The sequence below is a fragment of the Lissotriton helveticus genome, chromosome 7, assembly GCF_964261635.1.
Source record: "Lissotriton helveticus chromosome 7, aLisHel1.1, whole genome shotgun sequence".
NCBI lineage: Eukaryota > Metazoa > Chordata > Amphibia > Caudata > Salamandridae > Lissotriton > Lissotriton helveticus.
In genome coordinates, this window is record NC_136068.1 from 1,097,961,130 (window position 1) to 1,097,975,638 (window position 14,509).

The 14,509-nt window shown below is 49.2% G+C and overlaps 1 protein-coding gene across 2 annotated transcripts in view; it reads right to left on the reverse strand.

Annotated features, from left to right (window-relative positions):
• Positions 1-14,509, reverse strand: part of NPLOC4 (NPL4 homolog, ubiquitin recognition factor) — a 652,620-nt gene that overhangs the window by 602,996 nt on the left and 35,115 nt on the right. The window lies entirely within an intron of this gene.

Genomic DNA, 14,509 nt, shown 5'->3' on the forward strand with positions numbered 1-14,509 from the left:
AACCATCAACCTAACCAAGAGATTTGACTGTCTAATACTTTCAACAAGGAGCAAACACTTTCATTGATACCACAGACTCACAGGAATCAAATAATGATCAAACTGAAGTCACCATTTACAGCCAGGACTATTTTAGTACAATGGAAGGGCTGGTCAAACTATAAGACAAGAGAAAAGCATTTACATTGTACCCTGGGCTATCAAATAAGAGATGGGCAACTTTCTGGTTCACAAGCAACCACTTCAATATTCTAACAAACATACGGACATAAAAACAAATGCTACAGCAGGTCTGTGTGTAGTCTAAAGAGTCACTGATCAAAAGAAAAAACATACAGCCAATCTGTGTACACATGCACGCGAAATGATTTTCTAATAATAAAATATTAAGGAAGTATCACTGTGTTCATAGGTCCCTCACAAAGATTTTCATGTGTTTATATTTTTGTGCACCATTAACGTGCAGAACATATTTTCACATCTTATTACACAAATATACACGGATATAGTAATAATGGTTTTGAAACTAATTATTTATGATGCGTAGAAGTGTGTTTCTCTGCTATTTGTTAGCAATTCTCAATTTACGTATTTACACCATCTCGTTCAAAATGGTAGTCCTCCTTGTTGCTCATGTCTTTCCACTGAGCCCATGTCTCGCCTTACAAATTCATCAGCACGCAGTCAAGCTGAGATATACCTGTTTATTTCAACTGACATTGTTTATGCTGCTCTTGATTAACTTTCCTAGGCTCACTCACCAACTAAACCTCTAACATCAAGATCCCTCCACTAGTTCACTTTGCCCTTTTCGTACATGTAACACTCTATTGTTTATGTTATCTAGTTTGTTCTAGCATCTCCGGACAACGCTAGCATAGAGGGTGCAGTATACTTATTCTGATTTACAGATGAAGCGATTTATTTATTTATTTTTTGCATTTGTATGGCGCTCAGCTACCCAACAAGGGTTTCCTGGCGCCTTTGACATTAAGTTGGTTAAAGGAAGATGCTGAAGTTGGTTGTTTAGCACAGTTGTTTCTGAAACAGCCAGGTTTTTACGTATTTCCGGAATTTGGTGTAGCTATCCTCTTTCCGGATATGAAGGGGAAGTGAGTTCCATAAAATTGGTCCTCTGACAGAAAAGGATTTCCCTCCAGTTCTTTGCAATTTAAATCTGGGGACGGCGAAGTTCGAGGCCATTTGGGAGCGAAGGCTTCTTGTTGGCAGGTAGGGAAAGGCTAAGGCTTGTAGGTAGGTGGGAGCCGTTTTGTTTTTGATTTTGAACATGTAGCTCAGGGTTTTGAAGCTGATCCGATGTTCAACCCTGAGCCAATGTAATTCGTTCAGGTGTTTTGATACTCTTTCAGATTTTTGAATCCTACACAAGTCTTGCAGCAGAGTTTTGAATCATTTGGAGTCGCTTGATTAAGTTAGAGCTCAGATAGAGGATATTTCCGTAGTCAATTCGCGATGTTATTAGTGCGTTGACTACGGTTTTTTGCGTGTCAGGGGGCAGCATCCAAATGATTTTTTTTTAACCATTTTATTATGGTGAAACAGAGTCCTGCGACTTTATTTGCCTGCTGTTTCATAGACAGGGTATTGTCTATAATAACTCCTAGGTTTCTCACCTGGGTAGCTGGTGGGGGAATGTTACCCAACTCAGGCGGCCAGTGGGAGGGGTTCCATAGTTCCTTGTTTCTTCCCAGAAGGAGTACCTCGGTTATCGGTTTTAGCGATACATTTGTGCACTCCACAGCGATGCTTCAGTTTGTTAATTTCGTATGCAAAAATAATAAATAAACCCCTCAATTTTTGGGCTGAGCCAAAAGACTTTCATATTCTAAAAAGGATGCTGTCCGTTATTCTCCCGATTTTGCTGCCCACTTGGGACTTAAATTAAATTCTGATTTTGCAGTTCTTTGTATTACTCTTTTTTACTGTTTTGTCTTCATGGCATTGGCTCTGTACAGTTAACTTTAGAATTTTGTAATAAAACCTTTTAACTTTCTATTGATCTAAAAATTAGTTACCAAGTGGGCCCCTTCACTTAATTGAATATTTTGATAATGTTTGATGCAGTGGTATATGCCTTAACCCCTGGCATACATAGTCTCATGCACCTGAGGTGTTACCGGGCGTGGCTTAGCGGAGCAGCGAAATGGCCGCTTGTTAAGTGAGCTCCGCCGGCTGGGCTTTATATACTGCATTATCCTGCCCTTTGCGAAGTCATCGTGACCCAAACCAATCAGAGCTGCATCGCCGATATTGTGCTGCACAACGCAAGCCTGCTCCGGAGCCCCCGTAGTGCAAACCGCGCTTGGTTTCACACTTCCCTGAGGAGTGCGTGAACGAACCCCGGCCCTGCCTGCCGGCAGAGCCCACAGCGCCTTCAGGCCGTCACTGTTGTTCCTTCCCTGAGCCACACTTGTTTGAGGTTCCTCCCCCGCTCAGCCATGAGCCAGAGGCGTGTACTTGAGGCCCGCAGGACTATGTCTGGGACTGCTGGCCTGGGAGTGCGGTGCGGCGGTCAAGAGATGACCCAGGCCTGCCTGACTGAGGCCTGAGTCAGCTGTGGCTCTCTGCTACAGAGCTCGTGCTGCGGCCTGCCTGGCTTTATGTTCTGCACGGCAACGTGCCCTAAGCAACTGAGGTAAGTTTCCATCGGGGACCGTCGCTCCCGCAGTTGCAATTATGAGCCTGGTAGGCACATCTTTAATTGTGGAACATTAACCGCATGACCTTGAGGGACCCAGACGACGTGCTGAACGAATCCAGCTAACTGCACCCCATTCACTGCTACTGAGGCCGTGGAGGCTTGGTGGACGGCCTGCTGCTCCAAAGCTGCTCACCTTCATCGATTCCATGAGGCAACGGGGTGAAATACAGATGAGCGCTGCAGCTGCCTGAACCATCTGGACGGTGTGCAGGACTGAAACAATAAGTACCCATGTGACCCTGCTGCCCTGCATGTGTGTGCATTGGCCTATAGCCCCCCACCCCACCCCCCGGCAGGCATATTTGTGCCCGTTGTAGGGCTGTGGGCACGGTGCGCTGGGTTGTGGGCCTGAACACCGGGGCTGCTCTGGGAATTCGTGTGGGGTGGTGGTAGTGATGGATCGCTGCGCTGGGTGTGTGACGCGTCAGACCTTGTACACTCCCCACCTCACGGGGACCTGTGCACGATTGTGTCACACACCGCCTTTGGCCTAGTGCTGGCATCTGCCTTGCCGGGAGACCCATTGAGAGAGTCCTCGTGCACTCACATAGCGGCCAAGTAATACTCGACAGCTTTGTGACGGATGGTGTTGCGAAGACCTCCACTACAAGCGCACAACACGGGGAAGAACGACCATAAACAGCCTAAGTTAACATTTGAAAACAAATGTCACACTCACATCGTGGACACTGGCTCCGAGACTGATCCGGAGTCCCAATCCAGGGGTGAACCACAGGAGGAAGACTTACGCTCCATTATGTTAGACTTGCGCACAAACTTCAAATCCATTGACACTAAGCTGGACGGCCTTACGTCCAGGCTAGAGTCAGTGAAACGCCAAGTAGATGTGCATGAATCCCAACTAGACACTTTAGATAACCGTGCAACCGAAGCCCACAAATTTTAAATTGAATCCAAGCAACACTTCCTTAACATGGAAAAAGTCCTTTCAGTCATACAAGTTAAGATTGAGGACTTGGAAGCGCGATCCAGGCGCAACAACCTCCGCATAGCTGGGATACCAGAGACCACAGCTATCCCCAAAATGGAGCCATACATTGAGGTGCTGTTCCAAGACCTATTCCCGCTGGCACCATCAGCTGTTTTTTTGGTAGAGAGGGCGCATATAACACTGGGCCCCGACCGCCGGTTGGTGGCATGCCTAAGCCCATAATCTCGCGCGCCTCCTGAACTACCATGATAGGGACTCTATTCTAAAAGCAGCCAGGGAACATGGCCCCATTATTCACCAGGTTAACAACATTTCTATCTTTCTGGATTTCCCCCCTGGTCCAATCTGCACGTAAGGAATTCCTTTCTGCCAATCGTCTTTAAATGTGCAGAGATCCTGTAATCAATGCAATATCCGGCCAAACTTAAACTTAAAATCTTGCATGATGGTCAGACTCACTTCTTTACCGATGCCAAGTTAGCTCTTAAATATGCCAAACATATTTGTCCCGGGCAGTGTTCGCCTCGATCATAAAAAAACGACGGAAAAGAGGCTAGTCTCAGCGACAATGACTGATAAAAGGAACTATTAGCATAGAGCGACATATCCCACACCCCCTACACATCTTGTTTGTATTGCCTTATTCTGGTTCTCTATAATGGTGCCCAGTGATTTGATATCTTGTCTTGCTGCTCATTGATTTATCCTATAAACGATCTCTGCATCTACAGTTTAACCCGGCCACCCTGACACACGGTTAGGGGTGTTCGCCGGCAACCCAGGCCCCCACAGGGAGAACTCCCATGGTTTTGATGGTCTGTTTTGATTTGGGGTTGTTGGGGTGGAGGGAGGGGGCATTGTCACAACCTGATGGGGGTGTTGGTGTGGGAGGTAGGGGGGTTCTGGGGTACAGCAAATGTTTAGTTTTTTCCAGAGACACCCATACAGTACTATCTGACGCAGTTTAGAAACCATCTTCGCTACATATTCTATCTTTGCACACATCAGGCACTGAAACACTACCCCCACAAGCTCATCATAACTGACACTCCTCGGTCCCTAATGGAGAGACTTAAGATTGTGCATCATCTACTGCCAATATGCCACTGGCCTCCATGCCAGCTTCATACAATTTTTTAACCTGGAACGTCGTGGCCTCAATAATTATAGAAAGGCACAGCTAGTACATGCCTATCTGATTCGTCAACAGGTATGTTTCCTACAGGAAACCCATCTCTTACCATCAGACATCAATAGACTTCAGCATAAACGCTGAGCAGCACATTATTCGTTCACCTACTTCAGTTACTCCAAATGAGTGGCCATACTCATACGACACGGCATAGATAGGGCGCTAACACATTCACACATTGACACAGAAGGCTGTGATATTGTGTTGAAGGGAACCCTGGGCGGGACACGGTTGGTTCTGGCTGCGATTTTTGGACAAAATGTGGACGATATGAAATTCTTCAGTGAAGTATGGTCTAAGGTTGTTGCTATGGGCTGCGATGCCGTCATCTGGGGAGGCGGTTTTAATGCGATTCTATGTGACGTACTAGACAGGTTGGGCGCCTCCGGGGCACTCCACCCCAAATCTACTCAAATCCTTAATTCACTTATTTCTGATTGCCATTTAGTGGACATATGGAGACCCTTCAACCCACAGAAACAGGAGGGCACATATGTTTCAACTCAATACAACTCCTGTTCCAGCCTAGACCGATCGTTGATGTCCGGTGATGTGGCGACATGGACAGTAGACACGCAGATTCTCTCTAGAACGTTATCCGACCACTTCCCCTGTAAAATAGCTTTCCCTACTTCTGTAAGACGCAAATTCTCTTGGAGATTACCACCTCATGCCCTCCTAGACACAGAATTTCATGCTGAAATCAGAAGCAATATTGTTCCATGTTTTACGTTAAACACGGGCTCGGTTTCCTCTCCATCGGTACTATAGTAGGCGTTTAAATCTGTGATAAGAGGGAAGTGCATGGCCCGGCAATCAGGTGTTCTGAAATCATTACGAGGCACACTGCACAATCTGGAGGTCGACCTTAAGGCCTTAGAACTACAAGTTCAAGTTCAGGCATTTATAAAGCGCACTACTCACCCAGAGGGTCTCAAGGCGCTAGGGGGAGGGGTTCATTGTTTGTCGAATATCCATGTTTTCAGTTCTTTTCTGAAGGAGGTGTGATTGTGAGTAAGGCGGAGGTGGGTGGGGAGTGAGTTCCAGGTCTTGGCAGCCAGGAAGGAGAAGGATCTGCCACCCATGGTGGTTTTTCGGATGCGCGGGACTGCGGCGAGGGCTTGATTGGATGATCTTAGTTGGCGGGTGGGATAGTAGAAGGACAGTCGGGTGTTGAGGCATTCGGGTCCTAGATTATAAAGGGCCTTGTGTGCGTGGGTAAGAAGGCGGAAAGTAATTCTTTTGTTGACGGGAAGCCAGTGGAGGTTTTTTAAGTGACCGGTGATGTGCTCTTGGCGCGGGATGTCTAAAATGAGTCTCGCTGATGCGTTTTGGATGCGCTGGAGCTTTTTCTGCAATTTTGTTGTAATTCCGGCGTAGAGTGTGTTGCCATAGTCCAGTCGGCTCGTGACCAGTGCATGGGTGACTGTTTTTCTCGTTTCGATGGGGATCCAGCGGAAGATCTTTTTGAGCATGCGAAGGACGTTAAAGCAGGAGGACGATACGGCGTTGACTTGTCTGGACATTGAGAGAGAGGAGTCTAGAATGAAGCCAAGGTTACGTGCATGGTCTGTGGGTGAGGGCGCTGATCCCAAAGCGGAAGGCCACCAGGAGTCGTCCCAAGCTGAGGGGGAGGATCCTAGGATGAGCACCTCCGTTTTGTCTGAGTTGAGTTTTAAGCGGCTCTGTTTCATCCATTCGGCTACTTCTTTCATACCTTCGTGGAGGTTGTTTTTGGTGGTGTTGGGGTCTTTGGTGAGGGAAAGGATTAGCTGGGTGTCGTCGGCGTAGGAGATGATGTTGAGGTTGTGTTGACGTGCGATGGAGGCGAGGGGACTCATGTAGACGTTGAAGAGGGTGGGACTGAGTGAGGAGCCTTGAGGTACGCCGCAGATGACTACAATATTTTGAACACAACAACTCTACCCTTTTAGCTACCATACGCGAAAAACTCTCCAAATTTAATGAAGAGGTCGCAAGGGAACTAAAATGCCTCGGAAAGTACACCACCACTAGGAGATATGGTGAAGGGGATCACCCCCGGAGAACACTTGCTAATCTTCTCAAACCCTCTCACTGTTCCCCTTATATTACAGAACTTCTGTGAGAGAATGACAGACTGTTCCAGGACACCCCCCACGCCGCGCGGCTCGCCAGCTGCAGCGCGTCTCCGCCCAGCGCCACAGGTTCGTCCCTGGCCTCGGTGCCCCCGCTGTTGCTAGCTCGTTCTCTTTCTGCCCCGCTGCTGCCCTCATTGTGTGCATTTCCCAGCTGCACTTCGTGATTCTGTAACTGTCTTTTTTTGTGCCATTTTAATTCTGTAACTGTCTTTTGTGCCTTCTTGACTCTGCAATTGTCTTTTTTGCCTCGTGAATACCGTTACCCCTGGTGTGCCCCCTCCTCGCTTCCCGCCGCTGCTCCCTCGCGGCCCCGCCCCCTTTTTCTTCTGTTACCCCATTGGCCGCCCCGCTCCCGCCTCCCAGCTGCTCCTCCCTCCCACTTGGCCTCATATGGAGCACACGCGGCGCAGGTGTGTGTGACCTGCTCCAGGACACCCCCCACACCGCGCGGCTCGCCAGCTGCAGCGCGTCTCCGCCCAGCGCCACCGGTTTGTCCCTGGCCTCGGTGCCCCCACTGCTGCTCGTTCTCTTTCTGCCCAGCTGTTGCCCTCATTGTGTGCATTTCCCAGCTGCACTTCGTGATTATGTAACTGTCTTTTTTTGTGCCATTTTAATTCTGTAACTGTCTTTTGTGCCTTCTTGACTCTGCAATTGTCTTTTTTGCCTCGTGAACACCGTTACCCCGGGTGTGCCCCCTCCCCGCTCCTCGCTTCCCGCCGCTGCCCCCTTTTTCTTCAGTTACCCCATTGGCCGCCCCGCTCCCGCCTCCCAGCTGCTCCTCCCTCCCACTTCGCCAAATATGGAGCACGTGCGAACGCGCAGCGTTCACGTGCAGCGGGCGCGCCGATGGCACGCCAAAGGCAAGCCCGTCTGCGCCCGTCCACGCCTGGCCCGCGCCCAGCGCCAGGAGCCCTGGCCCCCGACGATGCCAGCCCACACGACGGACCTACAACGCCGCCACCCTCCATGCACTCAAACCCGACCGGAATCCCGCCTGCTACCGAGCCACCCCAAAACGCACCCACGGACCCTTCAGGTGCCAAGCCTGCAAGTTCACCTGCCTCCGGACCTGCACCGCGCACAAAAGGCCAGGCACCAGCAACAACCACCTCAAGTGCATCCTCCTCAACACCCGCTCCGTCCACAGACACGCCGTCAAACTCTGGAACCTGCTCGACACAACATCACCAGAAGTCGCCTTCCTCACGGAAACCTGGATGAACGCCTCCTCAGCGCCCGACATCGCCATAGCCGGATACAAGATCACCCGGAGGGATCGCGTCAACCAGACCGGAGGAGGCATCGCCATCGTCCACAGGAACACCATCCGCATCACGACCAACTCCGAAGACACCTTCACCGCTGCCGAGCACCTCCACTTCCAGATACACACCGACCCCAAGACCACCCTCAGAGGCACCCTCATCTACAGACCCCCGGGACCACGCACCTAATTCAGCGTAGACATCGCGGACTTCATGAGCCCGCACGCCCTCCCCTCCGCTGACTACATCCTCCAAGGGGACCTCAACTTCCACCTGGAGAACAACAAGGACTGCAACACCGTCGCCCTACTGGACAACCTCGCCAACCTTGGACTCAAGCAACTGGTGAACACCCCCACCCCCTATGCCGGCCACAGGCTTGACCCAGTCTTCTCCTCCAGCAAGCACATCTCCTTCACCCACTCCACCAAACTTCACTGGACGGATCACAGCTGCGTCCACTTCAGCTTCAAAAGAACCACGACCCACCACCACCCGCAACAGGTTCCTCGCAGGAGCTGGAGCAAGATCACTGCCGACCAGCTCACCACCTCCCTCAGCCTGAACCCTCCCGCCAGCGCAACGGACCCCAACGAAGCAGCCCGCACCTTCACACAGTGGCTCACCAACTGCGCCGATGACCTCGCACCACTGAAGAACCATCCCAGCAGACCCGGCAGCAAGAAAGCCTCCTGGTTCACCGACGAACTCAAAACATCCAAAAAAAACTGCCGCACCCTCGAGAAAGCCTGGCGTCACGACCAGACCACAGAAAACATGACAGCCCTCAAGAACGCCACCCGCGAACACCACCAGCTGATCCGCACCACCAAAAGGACAACATTCAAAGAACGACTGGACAACAACACCCTCAACAGCAAGGAACTCTTCAGCATCGTCAAAGAGTTCTCCAACCCCAACGCCGGACACAACGACATCACACCCTCGCAAGACCTCTGCGACTCACTTGCCACCTTCTTCCACAGCAAGATCGCCGACATACACAACAGCTTCGGCGCACCCCACGACCACCCTCTGCAACTGGACCCCGGTCAGCACCGAAGACACCACCCGCACGATGAACACCATCCACTCCGGATCACCAACCGACCCCTGCCCCCACCACGTCTTCAACAAAGCCGACTCCATCATCGCACCCCAAATCCGGGACATCATCAACATCTCCTTCAACACCGCCACCTTCCCGGAGAGCTGGAAGCACGCCGAGCTCAGCGCCCTCCTGAAGAAACCAACAGCGGACTCCACCGACCTCAAGAACTTCCGCCCAATCTCGCTCCTCACTTTTCCTGCCAAAATCATCGAGAAGATAGTCAACAGACAGCTCGCCGCCTTCCTCGAGACAAACGGATCCCTCGACCCTTCGCAGTCCGGCTTCCGAGCCAACCACAGCACCAAGACCGCCCTCATCGCAGCCCCCGACGACATCAGATCCCTGCTCGACAACGGGGAAACAGCGTCCCTCATCCTCCTGGACCTATCTGCGGTGTTCGACACTGTCTGCCACCGCACCCTAGTACAGCGCCTCAGCAACATCGGAATCCAAGGGAAGGCTCTGGAGTGGATCATCTCGTTCCTCGCCGGAAGAACCCAGAGAGTCCGCCTCCCCCCGTTCAGATCCGAGGCCACCGAAGTCATCTGCGGCGTACCACAAGGATCCTCACTCAGCCCCACCCTCTTCAACGTCTACATGAGCCCCCTCGCAGCCATCGCACGCCAACACAACCTCAACATCATCTCCTACGCAGACGACACCCAGCTGATCCTCTCCTTCACCAACGACCCCGCCAGAGCCAGCCTTCACGAAGGGATGAAAGATGTCGCCGAGTGGATGAAGAACAGCCGCCTGAAAGTGACCTCAGACAAGACGGAAGTCCTCATCCTGGGATCATCGCCCGCCGCCTGGGACGACTCCTGGGGGCCCCCTGCCCTGGGCACCACCCCTAAGCCAACGGACCACGCACGAAACCTGTGCTTCATCCTGGACTCCTCCCTCTCGATGACCAGACAAGTCAACGCCGTATCATCATCGTGCTTCAACACCCTGCGCATGCTCCGTAAGATCTTCCGATGGATCCCCACCGAAACCAGGAAGACAGTCACCCAGGCACTCGTCACCAGCCGACTGGACTACGGGAACACCCTCTACGCGGGAACCACTGCCAAACTACAGAAAAGACTCCAGCGCATTCAGAACGCCTCCGCACGACTCATCTTGGACATCCCTCGCCACAGCCACATCTCGACCCACCTGAGAGACCTGCACTGGCTCCCCGTCAATAAGAGGATCACGTTCAGACTCCTCATCCACGCACACAAGGCTCTCCACGACATGGGCCCGAAGTACCTCAACAGCCGCCTCACTTTCTACACACCCACCCGCCAGCTACGATCGGCCAGCCTCGCCCTCGCCGCCATACCACGCATTCGCAGAGCCACCGCTGGAGGAAGATCCTTCTCCTACCTGGCGGCCAAGACATGGAACTACCTCCCCATCCACCTACGGCTGACCCAGGACCACCTCTCCTTCAGGAAGCAACTCAAGACCTGGCTTTTCGGGCAGTAACGGACCCCTCCCCCCAGCGCCTTCAGACCCTTCAGGGTGAGTAGCGCGCTACACAAATCACTGATTGATTGAATTAGACGTACACAGGAAATACATGAGCACCTAACCAAATTCTATTCCTCACTGTACACCTCCTCAACACCACAAATAGACTCCGAGCTCAATACATACTTAGACTCGCTGGAGCTCTTGTGGCTAGGAAATGCACATAGAGAATATAAGGGCCTTTCTTTTTGACAAAGACCTGGCATTGATGGCCTGACAACAGCGGTTTATAAGGTTTACGCTTCCATACTAGCACCTCACCTCGCAGAAATGTATTCAGATTCCTTACAAAATGGTGTACTCCGTCCTACAACAAGAGAGGCAGTCATTTCCACCCTACTCAAGCCGGGCAAATCCCCAAATAAGTGCGATTATTTATTGTTTGTTCGATACCCATTAGGTTCTGCCTTTTTAAAATACTTGTATATCCCAGCCTTAATTTTCACCTTGAAGGCTTTTTATTAAGATATGAATGTAATGTAGTGGTTTATCACCTTTGGATTTGATAATGATAAATGTGTTTTTATAACAGTTTTTTTATTTGGATCTTCCCTTTTGGAATTCAGTTATTCATTATTTTATTTGTATTTGTTTGACACTTCCAGCCTTGAAAAAGTCTCAGGATTGAGACGAAACACGTGTCGGCGTTGTGAGCTGAGAAGTTTTTGTTGTGAATATTATGAACTTTTTGAAATAAAGATTTGAAGACTACCTTCTGCACTGGATCTTTGTCTCCAAAAATATTATAAGCTGTGTAATGGACATTGAGACATTGGGTGCCCATCTCTTTATATTATAGGTGGAATCCTATGCCACTTGGCGTTACAATATTCAAAAGAGGATAATTATTTTGTAGTGACAATCCCCAAGCAGTGTGCCGGTGAATCCTTCCTTTCTTTGTCTGTAATAATTTGTTGTACATTCTATGTGCATATCAACACCCTGAGGTAGTGAGTGTTGGGAAGAGGGTCACCTGTGCACCTGTGTTCTGTGAACACTATACTGTATAGAATTTGTACTTCACGTAATTTGGAGAAACTAAACGATTGTGCGGACTTTTTCCCTTTGGGAACACTACAACCCAATTGTTGTCAATCTAAGTGCGATTACTATCGACCTCTTTCACTCATCGATATAGGTAATAAAAAGCTAAGCAAAGCTCCTTGCTAACAGACTACAACCCCTATTACCTTTAATCGCTAGGCCAGATCAATCCAATCCGGCTTCTACCCGGGAGCTCTACGTCACATAACCTATGAACCTTTTTCACCCGCTTACATCACCTAGCTCCACATACACTGGCACTAGCAGCTTTCCTCAATGCCACCAAAGCCTTCGGCTCGCTCAAATGACCATATCTCTTCACCATTCTATCCAGATTGGGCCTTAGTCCCTCATTCATCATGCAGATCAAGTTAGTGTATTCACAACCTATGGCCAGAGTACGTGGCAATAGATTAATATCTGCTACATTCGACATTACGCGTAGCACCAGACAGGGGTGTCTTATGTCGCCCTTTCTGTTTGCCATTGCAATGGAACCTTTGGCAGCTCGAATCTGACAACAACATAAAATCTAGGGCTTTGACTTCCCCATGAAAGTAATCATTATATTGCAATATGCAGATGATATCACCCTCTACATTCGAGAACCGCTAGATAATCTTAACCCGGTTCTCCGAGAACTAACCAAATTTGGAGGTCTCTCTGGGTGCATATCAGTTGGACCAAATCCACTCTGCTCCTCCTCAGTCCTAATTTCACCACTTTTGAACCAGATTATCCTATCCAATGGGCCTCTGGCCCTGTGAGATATCTGGAGATTTGGCTTAGTACTGACATCCAGGAGCTCTGGGACACACTTTGGTAACACAATGGCATGGTTAGAAGGGAAAATTACGGTCTGGTCTAAACTCCCCATCTCATTAGCGGGACGCATGGCCATAGCCAAAATGATTTTGCTACCTAAACTCCTCTACTTATTTATCAATCTCCCTTTACAACTCCAACAATCATTCCTGAAATCCTAGCGCTCCTCGATGATCTCCCTGGTTTGGGCCGGGAAACAACCACGTATTGCATGGGAGGTACTCACACTGCCACTAACACAGGGAGGACTTCGCGCGCCATATCTGGTGCTTTATGCGTTCTGTGCACAGGCGCAATTCCTACATCACTGGATATTCCCACCCCCCCCTTTCAACCCCATGTTGCAGTAGAGGCTGATTACGTCTCACCACTACCATGGACAGTGGCTCTATATCAGCCCTTTAAATTCCATTCTGCGATCATTCATACACCAGATACGCTGCGATGGGCCTGGGACAAACATCGCACTTGGGCAGGTCACACAGTCCTATACGCGCCCTCTATAAAGCTTGCGCATAATCCGCAAAAATCTATACTGGAAGACAAAGGCAATTCTACACTCGCCCACACCCTAGCTTGGGATACATTTGCTGGCTTATACCCGGTGACATCTTTTTCGCCCATCCCCAACACCTGTATGTGATGATATTCTCTTCGATTCTAGATTGTGATGATGTTTCTTATGAATGTACTTGTCAATTATGATGCCTCTATTATGGTTCTAATGTTTCTTTGTTTAACCACGAGTATTTTCTTTTATCACACAGCTGTACACTTGCTTGTGTCAAATGCCAATAAACACTTTTTTTTTTTAAGTCTCTGATTTAGCAAATTTGGGCATTTTGGTTGAGGGATATAATTTTGGGGTGTCTAGAATATCAGGGTATACCGTGCCCACAAATATGCCACGTTTTTATCTTCAGGAAACGGCAAAGCAGATGCATGAAGGCCTAGAATTGTATAGCAATTTAAGACAAATCGCACCTAAATAATCGTCTAGGCACACAATAACAAATTCTTAGCAAGTTAGCTTTAAACTGGGAGCATGCTTAACTGCATGGTCCAGCACACGTGCAAAACACAGATTTGTACAAAATATAAAGCTACTTTGTTGTTGGGGCAGTTGCATATACAATTAGAGGCAAAGTCTTACCAGAAGAATAAAAATCCTCTTGCTTTGTCGCTAGTTCATGCATATGCAGGTTGGCAATCTGCTTACTAAGGTTCAGCTAAGAACACAAAGTAAAGCATATCCGTTGATATGCCATCTTATTTTATAAGACTGCGGTTTTACAGTCTCTAGACTTCTTAAAACAGCTCAAATCTTTGTTTGGGACCAATATTCCCATACATTGGTCCTGGCTCAGGTCTTATATAGTACTGGAAGGGGTAATGAAAGCAATATTGGTTGTCCACCCCAAGCATGTCCCAGACTCCCATAGAGCTGTATTTCGTATACCACCAGAGCTTAACACATCTATGTGTTAGCAATGATGGCGTCATTACTTCACTTAGGCCACAACACTGTCCAACCTCATTTGCTTCTATATATGTGTGTGTGTTTTGGGGGGAATATGGGAAGTAGAATGACAAATGTAAAAAGGTTCATGTTACAAAAACCTTCACATCTGATAAATGCATGTGTGTGTGTGTGCTAGTTTGTTTTTTGGGGGGATAGTGGGTGAGGTAGGGGGACGAATGTAAACGTTCATGTTAAAAAAAATCTTTACATCTAATAAATAAACGCCAGTCAATGCACT